The following is an 11,237-nucleotide window of genomic DNA, read 5'->3' as shown; positions in this document are numbered from 1 at the left end:
TTGCAGCAGGAAAGAGACGACGAAGCTGCTGGCCGGCTTGAAGCACATGCAGCACACGTGCCCGTCGACGGATCGCGAAAGCTTCTTCTAAATCGAAACTGTCGAAACAGCTTCAAGCGAATGCTTGGTCACTTATACAGGGTTACATATTATCCAGTATTTGGTGTTTTCTCCGCCCAATAAGCGAATTGTATGATGTCCCAATTATATATACGCGGGAATTTGTGTTAATTAACATTAGTTGTCCCAGGCAATAAATGGGCTAATCAGCTAGTATGTAACACAAATTCCCGCGTATATACAATTGGGGCATCATACAATTCGCTTATTGGGCGGAGAAAACACCAAATAATGGATAATGTGTAATCCTGTATAAGTGACCAAGCATTCACTTGAAGCTGTTTCGACAGTTCCGATTTAGAAGAAGCTTTCGCGATCCGTCGACGGGCACGTGTGCTGCATGTGCTTCAAGCCGGTCAGCAGCTTCGTCGTCTCTTTCCTGATGCAATGTCAACTTTTGCGAACTACATATATATATATATATATATATATATATATATATATATATATATAATTCGAAAGGCTGAAAAGTAGCATGTATGTGACGTTATTGGTCCGTTTTGGTGTATTAAGCACCGCTCACTTCTAAAGCAAGCCTAGGGGCCTGTACAGCCTCAAGACTTTCTGACGCCACAAGCGAGAATCAGAGCTACACGATGGTATTTATGTTTTACGTTTCTTTGCGTGGCTCTAGAGTCTACATTGTTGTGTCTGTTCATCTTTTATTGCTCTCTCTTGAAGAGCCTTGAAGGATCTAATCGGCCTCTTATTGGAATCTCTAGCAAGAAATACTCTCCCATCCAAGGACAGAGCTTGGTGTTGCTAGCAAAGGGACCATTGTTTGCTCTTGCTCTTACGTCTACGCCAACACTCTTCTATCTGTGGGATCCAACATCAGAAAGTACCAATGATGTAAGTCTAACGCAATAAGTTAAGTGCGACAGTTTGTGTGTGCGCAAGCGCATGAGTGTGCTAAATATATTTGTTAATTAGTTAATTAACCGCTTTTGTCTAGACGACGTTTTCCAGAGATCACCACTGTTTCTCGTTATATCTCTTGCAATTGGAAGTAAGATTGGTATAGCATTGTGTTGTGTACGTTCTGCTATCTAGATGTATGTATGTATGTGTGTGTGTGTACGTATGTATGTATGTACGTATCTATGTGTGTACGTGGTGTATGTGGCTCAATTGGTTAGAGTGTGCAGTTGAAGATTGGCGACATCCGGGACCTTTGGGTCAGAGTTTGAGTGCGAGAGGGCCACATACATAAGTTCCCTTGGGCAAGGAAATAACATACAATTGCCTCTCTCTCTCTCCGGAGTGTCAGGTTCTGTCTACAGCAAGTATCTACGGCAAGTACAGCAAGACTGAAGTACATCATAGTGACTTCTGATAGTGACTTCTGCTACAGTAGTGTTAGATTGCAGTGTTAGATTGCGGTGTTAGATTGCAGAATAGAGATTGCAGGATCTAACCTGGGCCCTAAGGGTCCTTGTAAAAAATGTATGTATGTAGCTCAATTGGTTAGAGTGTGCAGTTGGAGATTGGCAACATCCGGGACCTTTGGGTCTGATTTTAAGTGCGGGAGAGCCACATACATAAATTACCTTGGGCAAGGAACTAACATACAATTGCCCTTACTCTCCGGAGTGTCAGTTCTGCCCAAGAAGAAGAAGAAGTGACATATAGACAGTGACTGCTGATAGCATTGTAGCATTGTAGCATTGTAGCATTGTAGCATAGTCATTGCAGTATCGAACCCTAGCCTTAGGGGCTCTTTTATGTACGTAGGTACAAAAAAGAATGTATGTATGTATGTATCTATGTATGTATGTATGTATGTATGCATGTATGTATGTCTATTCGCAAACTTGATCCTAGAGTATCTGGTGTTACGGTGACAGTAACTGTTGGCCGACAAGCAGCTTTTTGTAGTCACGAAGACTTGTTTTCCGCCATAACTGATCCAACTATCCTCTGCAACGTGCAAGGTGGGTACTGCACTGCACGGTATTTTATTAATTTTGTTTATTTTACGTTTGGTAGCCCGTCTTCTCAATTTTCGTTTATTTTAAATGTTCTTAATGTTGATGCACAATACGTACAACTACACTACTGTCATTACACACACACACACACACACACACACACACACACACACACACACACACACACACACACACACACACACACACACACACACACACACACACACACACACACACACACACACACACACACACACACACACACACACACAAACACACACACAAACACACACAAGACAGAATAAGGAGATGTAGCATTTAACTGCAGTGTGTTAATTCGTCTGCAGGCTCGAGCGTTCAGAGAGTCATGTAACATCAGAGCTGTTTGCCACATGTACAAAACGCTCGAGAAACGCTTTCTCCTCGTTATCATCATTTTTTCTCTCGGCTTCGGTACGATATTCACCACCATTACCGTCTACGAAAGACTAATGATGAAAATGATTGCGAGCTACTTCGATTACATTTACTGTCATGATCAACACTCCGACGGCCACACATGCTCGACATACATTCGCAATTATGGCTCCGTCACGGCTTCGATTATCGAAGTATTTCTGTTCAACGTGCTGAGTTTGGTCATGTTGATTTCAACCGTCTGGAGTCGATCTGCGCGCCAATTCTGGCGTCGTCATTTGCTCGGTCTTGTGCGATGCTGTCGCAAACCGATTTCTAGAGGAAATAGCGTCGAGGATACAAACGAGCGTTAGACTTATCGACCACGAGAGAGAGAGAGAGAGAGAGAGAGAGAGAGAGATAGGTTGCAGTAGAGAGACCTCAAATGAATAAGAGACATGATTGTTTATGTAACTGTGTCGTGTTGTGTTAGCATGCTAGTTAGCCTGTTTGCGGTGTCTATACGCGATACATGCACTTACTATTGATTACCTAAAGCTAGTTCTTTAGAAATGTTACAGATGAACATGGTTTATTACATTACATTACATGAAAAGCTGTTTAGCAACGTTAGTTTGAGTTGACTCTACTTCTGCGAGTGGGTATTGCTAGCGCGCTTTATAGGTACCGCTAACGTGCGCGGGATGTAGGCCTACTCTGAGAACTTTCAGTCAGTGGGCAAAGACAGCTGTCATTCTAGCATCGTGTACTCCAAAACATCGGCGGATTCAGTACACGGCGTGCCCGGCGCGCTCCACGGGTTAGTGAAATCTAGAACTCTTCCATTTATAATATGATAACTAGCCTACAATCTTAGAGTCTACTATAACTACAGTAATTGTACCAAGTTTCTATTAAAGAGATTATGAATAAATGGCATCTCTTAGTCTTACAGTCCGGTTTACTTGTACTATTTTTGGTAACTTTTATTGTTTTGCTATTTATTAAGAAATCGCGCCAATTTTTCTCAAACAGCTATAAAGTAGTCACAAGAGCTATTCCATAGTATGCGCATCCGCATAGAGAACTTTTCCATTATGAAACGAGTCATGAAAGACAACGCCCCGATATTCTGTCACTCTACCCCTCTAATACTAGGAAACCATCTAAGATCTGCTAACTTTTACGTGTTTCTCTCTCTACTGTTTACTGAACTCTCCAAAGACTGGACACTGGAGAAGGAATTCAAAGCAGGACTTCCTGTTGAAGACCAAAAAACTAGCTGAAAATCATCGAACAGCTTCAACTAGTGAACATGACGAAACAAGGAACAACAAATCAGCAAACAAACTTGCACATCAGCTTGCAGCACAGGAAGTTGTCGTCATGCAGTTCTTTCACCAGCAGAAAAATTTTCATGACGCAAGTATCGCTACACGATGCGTAAAAATTAAAATTCCGCTGCTAGCGAAGCTAGAAAAACGAGACTCTGAGCGTCACGGTTTCTCTATTGGCCCGCTAGCTCACCAGATCTTGTACGAAGTAGAAAACTTCATCAAGCGGCGTGTTGAGCTTCATAGGCCTCAGAACGTTCATGAACTGGAAGACGCAGTCCAGGCGGAGTGGCACTTTCTCACGCCTTGTGATCTGTTGCCGCTGAACGCACGTCTAGTCAAATGCGCCTTTGTCTAGAGCTAGGGAAGAATGCTATCAAAAATTAAATGAGGAACACAAGCTACTGATGCGCACTTGTGAGTTTCCAAAAGTCCAGCAAACCTACAAACATACACAATAGTTCTCTTCTAGCTAAAAAAATCGTACGTGACCTGAAAACGGATGCGTTTCTGCTCACGCATAGGCGTAGGAAGTTTGGTGAGATTGAGGGGGCCAAAGAGTACAACCAGGTACTGCATTTTAGATTGTGTTATATTAGTTGTTAGTATTAGGTGGGCCATGGCCCCCTCTCCCCCCCGGTTCTTACGCCAATGTCACGCTACCCATGGCCACGCCTTCAAGCGTAAATGTGTCAATAGCTTTGACGCGGACTGTATTCGTCTGTATTTCGAGGCTACTCGCAGCTTATAGAAACTCCGAAGCAGGTGTGCTACATTCGTTTTTGCATGTAAAGTTCTAGCATCTAGTAAATTGCTTTGCAAAAGTAATTAATATATATGTCCAGACCGTTGCCGAAACGTCGAGCCGCCGACCAGTGCAGTTTGTTGCAACTATGGAAACAGCAATCTCCTTCGAAGCGTACGCCATTCGATCAGAGTGAATCTTCTGGACATGAACAGAATAAGAGTGCCACTGCCAGCACTTTTCAGCTTCAACAAGGAAGACACGTCCGAGGACGGCATACGACCGCAGGAGACTGTCTTACAGGTCGTTACTTCTAGTAGGACAACCTGAGTTGTTGGTAGGGGACAAAATGACGACTGCTAAAGACAAATGTTTACTTTGGACGCCTGGCACGCCTCTGCTGATGGAAAGCCACGGAAATACCTTCAAGTCGTAGATGCCCTTCTATTAGACAAAAGATTGTCAGATGATGATAAAATCTGAATCATTAAAAACAGGAAAACATCTTGTCATATTCCCATACCTTGGATGGAGTCAGTCGACGCTTCTAGCAAATTTAGTTGATTTACAGTGACGTCATAAGTATAGAAATTATTACTGCGCCAAACCCTCAGTTAAACCCTGGATTTGCCACTGACAACTTGTCCTCCTCTACCATATCTCCATTGGTTACCATCGTGCCCGGGCAGTAGTCTCCTGCGGCACGGTATACGGTTCACGCATGCGCATTCTTGGGTTTCTATCTTTGCGCCAAAGCCAGATCTTCTCGTCAGGCAGGTCAAGCAAAGTTATATCTTGTGATAGAAAACGGCAGAATGTCTAACGAAGGTAAGGAGTTAAATTGATATTATAAACAGTTGAAATTTTACAACTTTTGGTTTCTGTTTACCTAGCCATTTTTCGATGGATTTCATGCAACTGTAGTATACTCTAGGCGCACGGCTTCAAAGGAAACAATGTCACTGTTTCAATCATTGCGTTTTTATACGTCGTGTTTTGATTTTTGGTTTGAAGGGGCGAACTGTAAAGCGAGCCAGCCAATCGGCGGAGCGTCCAGACTCCTAACGCACTCGACGGACAAAGTGAGAAATTAATATTGAGTGTTCTTTATTTGTTTAGTAGCACAGAAGAAAAGGACACGGCAAACGTGGTCGGTAGAGCTCAGCTATTCTACTGGCTGTAACTGGTTTTTTGTTAATTCGCGTTTGACTTACACAGGACGATAAGACATATGACGAGCCTTTGATATCTGCAAGTCGTAAGAAAGGATCTCTGCAGTTGAAGGACGTGGATTGGTGCTGGTCACTGTAGGCCTGCTGATTGCAATCGTACTCACTTCTATGCCTACTCTATTTTATTTCTGGGATTTTGTAACGAGCGCAGGCACTAGCAAGCAGGTGCAGACATGCAGTTGTAAGGTGTAGACATCGTTTCTCCTATAGACGCATTGTCACAATACATTGAGCATTGACAATGCACGTCTGTGTACAGTCAGTGTTACATGATTGCCTCTAGCTAGGGCAGTCGACGCGTTCTATACATTACTCGATATCAGTCGACTCGTTTGACTATGAAACAGATTCTACATGTACTTTATCGCGTGTCATGTTACGGAAGAAGTCAATTAATGACATTATTGGCTTTCGTTTCTAAGTCTCTGGACACAGATAATGCGCTTTTGAAATACGTGTAGAGATGGGAAACTTTCCAGTTTCTAGTAATTCGTTATCGAATATCTATTGAACTGCAATCAACTAGAACGTAACCGTTTCTAGCGATAGTGACTATCACACTTTTGTATCTAGACATTGTGTACATGATTTTGAGGCATATATACCTAGCTAGACGGAAGAATGTCCTAGTTAAATTAACTATATAGTTAATCCAAATTTCGTCCTCTAGCTAATTTCTGTTCTCTCTCAATCTAGCAAACAAGGTTTCTTGGCATGCAGAACAACCTTTACTTAGTTTCTAGTAGTTTCTTGCTCAGAAAAGGCTGTCTACTCTTTGTTCGCGTTCACATTCTTCATCGCAAATCACAGGAAAGGGAACTTTATACCGTTCGAAACCGTCAGAGCTTGGATTTGCGTTTATTTGGGTTTCAAACTTTTAGGAAAGAGATGTGACGCATACGCACTTTGTCCGAATACGGATAGCAGCGGGATGCAGCAAAAGTGTGTAGAAGCGTTGACTGAAGTTTGGCTTCTTCTTCATGGCCACGCGAAGCACAATCGAAATGCAGCTTCTAGTGCTCTGGAGATCCATAAGATATTACTCTCAAGTGCCTGCTCTCCAGGTCGTCGTCGTCGTCGTCGTCTAGTACGTCACGCATTGCTTCTAGAGTACAATTTCACAGCTGCAAGCGTCCGTGCATGGTAATCCCGCACGATAACATGAGCATCGTGCGGAAGAGCAACCCGTTTTGCACTGACAATGAACAAGCAATAGCAGTTTGTTGGGAGCTGGATTTCTGGCCACCCAGTCTATCGTCAGTTCGCCATCTAGCATCTTCCATCCTCGGTCACAAGAAGAAGGAATATCCAGATTGCTTTTCAAAGCTCGAATCCATAGGCCTGCTTGATAGTTTGCCCGATGAATATGTTTCTTTAGTGCATCTTGTACAACGAAGTATGAATTTGACGATTGCTTTCGTGGCGATCAGACGGATTGGGAGGAAACGGCATCGTTTTTGGCATTTCTAAAATTGCTTGTCTGAAGATCGTTGCTGCAGCAAAAATCGTAGAGGCATTGTCGGAGATAACATCGGAGAAACGATAGTCATCTGCAGTGTCCGGAGGAGCGTCCTCGTTATCAGAGTCGATTATATTCATAGATACGCTAGCATTCATTTGCTGAATGCATTCTAGAAGAATACCCGATGGTGCAACACTGCTAGAAACATATTGAGCTTGATTACGTTTCTGCGGGCGGTGGAATGACAATCGGTTGCCGAAGTGCCTGGTTAGATGGGTTTGTAGGGCACGTGCGCGGTACCAGTCGACTGACACACCAATTTCGTCAAGGTAATTTTTGTAAGTCGAACATAAACTGGACAAAGACGTGACATTAGAGATTTCTCCTTGAATATCTTTTTCCACGTCTTGTGCTAGTCGTTCAAACGCATGTTTGTGAGGACTGTCCGTTGTCTCGGCATCCGACTGCTTTTTCATTAGTAATTCCAAACGTCTAGGTGATGTATAATTTTTGTAGCACGAATTGTGGTACACTACATCGTTAGCATGTACATCAGCACCTTGAATCTCCAGCAAAACTCTTTTGTCGTTGCGATCATTTGACGCATGGAGAAGTGTAGCTGCAGCACAATCAAGTTGGCAACGGGTCGTCTTCTCCATTTTTCTTCTGTCTTTACGTTTTCGTTTTTCTGTTTGACACATCAGACATTTTGTCAAATCGAGACCGGGAAGAGTGCTTTTGGTACGGGAACGGTCATCTGCTTCGCTCGCAGCAATACAAGCTGTTTTTCGAGGAGGACCGGACATCTGTAGCATTAGATTAGCATTCGTAAATTTCATTTGCAGCTAAGTAGCGCCTAGTAACTTACATTGTAACAAACGAAGACGTGTTGGGTAGTAGTATAGTGGCCGGTACCGTACAGCCTGCAACGTCGTCTAGGTAGATCGATCAAAATACTAAACTGTATACTGAAAGTACTACTAGTAGTAAACTTTACACAATTCTACACAGAAACAACTCTACACAAGCGGCAAATTGAGGGCAAGTAGCACAACTAAAGCTACATCTGCTTTTAATGTAGTTCAAGTCAACATCCGGCAATTAACCTCAGCATCCGGCTACGTCTCAGCTGTCAGTATCCGGCTAGATCCAGCTCCTGGTCAGCGTCCCGTTACATCCACATTCGGCTAGGCCAACCGTCTACGTCGGCACATCTGGATACCTACGTCAGCTTTCTGCCTAGGTCGATCGGCCGCCGGCTAGGTCAGCATCTGGTTAGGACAGGATCCGGCATGCATCCGGTACGTTGTCTGAACTGTCAGCATCCGGACAAGTCAGCATTTGGCTTCATCAAAAACCTGAAAGATTCAGCATGCATCAAAATGTCAATTATGTACGTCAATATGTTAGACAAGCAAGCATTTGGCCTCCTACGGTGCTCGCATACGGGAAATGCATACGGGACCTATAGACTGCTAATCGGCTTCTAACGGTATTTCTCTTGCTTTTTAACTGATGATATATCATTCACGAGCACAAATTAGCAAATTATTGGAAAGGATATTGTGAAAGAAGCCATCAAATCAACGTAAGTTTTGTTCTAAAGAAGACCAGTCGCGAGCGCAAAAAATGCCTTGTTTTCTTAGTTGGGACGCTTTGATCTCTACTTTTTACACATCATTCGCTATCTAACATTATTATACAGCGCTACAAACAGTAAAACCTTATTCGTACTGATGAGTGCAACGAAACTCTAAAAGGAAGCGTCTTTTCGCTAGTGGGCTGGGGATTAATACGGGCCACTCGGGTGTCTCTAAGTAGATGTCCCGGATTAACATATGTCTCTCTCTTGGTCTCTCTCTTGAAACAATTATATTAATTAACGAAACAGTCGAAAGTTAATTCAATTTCTAATAACTAAATATAGGTTGCATACATTTAATCTCGCTATACATTTCTTAATTACGCGTCGCAACGAAATGTACCCTAGCTAGATCTTTCAAATTTCTTTTCTAGAAACATATGTGCAGTCTTCTATCTAGTTACACTTTCAACTCTGATGGCAAAAGTGCTTTGGTTATCTCTATGAAATTTTCGATCTCCACACAATCGTAGCGATACCAGCCGACTGGAAAGAGAAAGTATGATGTCATACGGGAAGTGGCGAGCTGGGAAAGCACAGGGAGAGTAATAAGTTGAGCAATTCTATACAACGGGAATGTCCGTGCATGTTGCGTCTAGGCAGTCTTTCGTGTCATTGTCTAATACGATGTATAGTCTTGAAGCAACAGAACGAATTCAACAGTGCCCAGCGACTCCATACTCCTCGAGGTCTTGCTCGTGTCACTCCCAAGCCAGACCGGTAATCATCAGCCATCCTACTCTCTGTATAAAATCACTACAGCCCTAGGACTTTTCTGACGCCACAAAACGAGAATCAGAGCTACACGATGGTATTTATATTATAAGTTTCTTTGCGTGGCTCTAGAGTCTACATTGTTGTGTCTGTTCATTTATTTATTGCTCACTCTTGAAGAGCCTTGAAGGATCTAATCGGCCTCTTATTGGACTCTCCAACAAGGAAAACTCTCCCATCGAAGGACAGAGCTTGGTGTTGCTAGGAACGGGACTTATGTTTGCTATTGTTCTTACGTCTACGCCAACACTCTTCTACCTGTGGGATCCAACATCAGAAAGTACCAATGATGTAAGTCACACGCTGCTACTCATGGAACACACACACACACACACACACACACACACACACACACACACACACACACACACACACACACACACACACACACACACACACACACACACACACACACACACACACACACACACACACACACACACACACACACACACACACACACACACACACACACACACACACACACACACACACACACACACACACACACACACACACACACACACACACACACACACACACACACACACACACACACACACACACACACACACACACATTGTAGTTCTGTGTGCATGCAATAACAATTGAAATGTGCCAACTCTGTACGTATTGCTGTGTCAATTAATTAATTAAGAATGCATGAAATGTGTGGCAAAAATGAATGCAAACAAATCAATCGATATTTTGTGAGTTTAAATGGTTAACGACAACAATGATGTTACAACTACTACAATACAACACAATTGAAAGTGATTACTTTTGTTCGTCTTTCAGCGTCTGTAATTGCATTTTGGAAATGTTTTTTACCGCGTGTAGAAAACAGTAATTTGCAAATCAATTTGCACGTGCATGCAAGTTAAAACTGCAAGTATTAGTACATTAATGAAGTGGATTGCGGCACGTGTACTTACAACTGCGAAAGCTAATCTAACGCGCGTTAGCAGGCGTGGTCAAAGTAAGCGTGGTCTACAGCCACGGCCGTGTAAAACGCCGTAGCGGTTCTAGCGGCCTTGAATTTGTTTATAAAGTAATCAAAACATTAATTATATATATTATTTAAATATTTTGTGTTTGTTAACTAATTGCTTTTTGATTTATTTTTGTGTATATTTACTGTGTCGATTTCCGTGTACGCAAATATTGAAACATTGTAATGTCATGCATGTCTAAACGGCTTCAATTAGCTTCGTGTACCAGACCCTTTCCTCGCGCTGTCCGTGCCCCGTATATGACGCAACACAAACGCCGGACAAGTCGGGTTATACGGGGCACGACAGCGCGAGAAAAGGGTCTGGTACGCAAGGCTATCTTTTACCAATTAATTAATTAAATATTTGTTTATAGAAACGTAATTGTGCTAAAAGTCAAGCCATTCCAAACGAGATACTAAAACGTTCGGTATGCTCTCCATTTTTCCAATGGGATCGCATTTCTCAAACAACAAACACAACCAATGTGTCGACTTCTCGATGCAGTTTCAGCGAAACGGAAATCGATATGTCAAATACGCTCAAATTGGTCGCAATAGCACGTGACGAGAGGGGAGAAATTCGAAGGTGTCTCAGTTACGTTTTGCC

The sequence above is a fragment of the Corticium candelabrum genome, chromosome 8 (genome assembly GCF_963422355.1).
Source record: "Corticium candelabrum chromosome 8, ooCorCand1.1, whole genome shotgun sequence".
NCBI classification, from domain to species: domain Eukaryota; kingdom Metazoa; phylum Porifera; class Homoscleromorpha; order Homosclerophorida; family Plakinidae; genus Corticium; species Corticium candelabrum.
The sequence above is the reverse complement of the archived record's forward strand: the minus strand, read 5'-3'. Positions refer to the sequence as shown.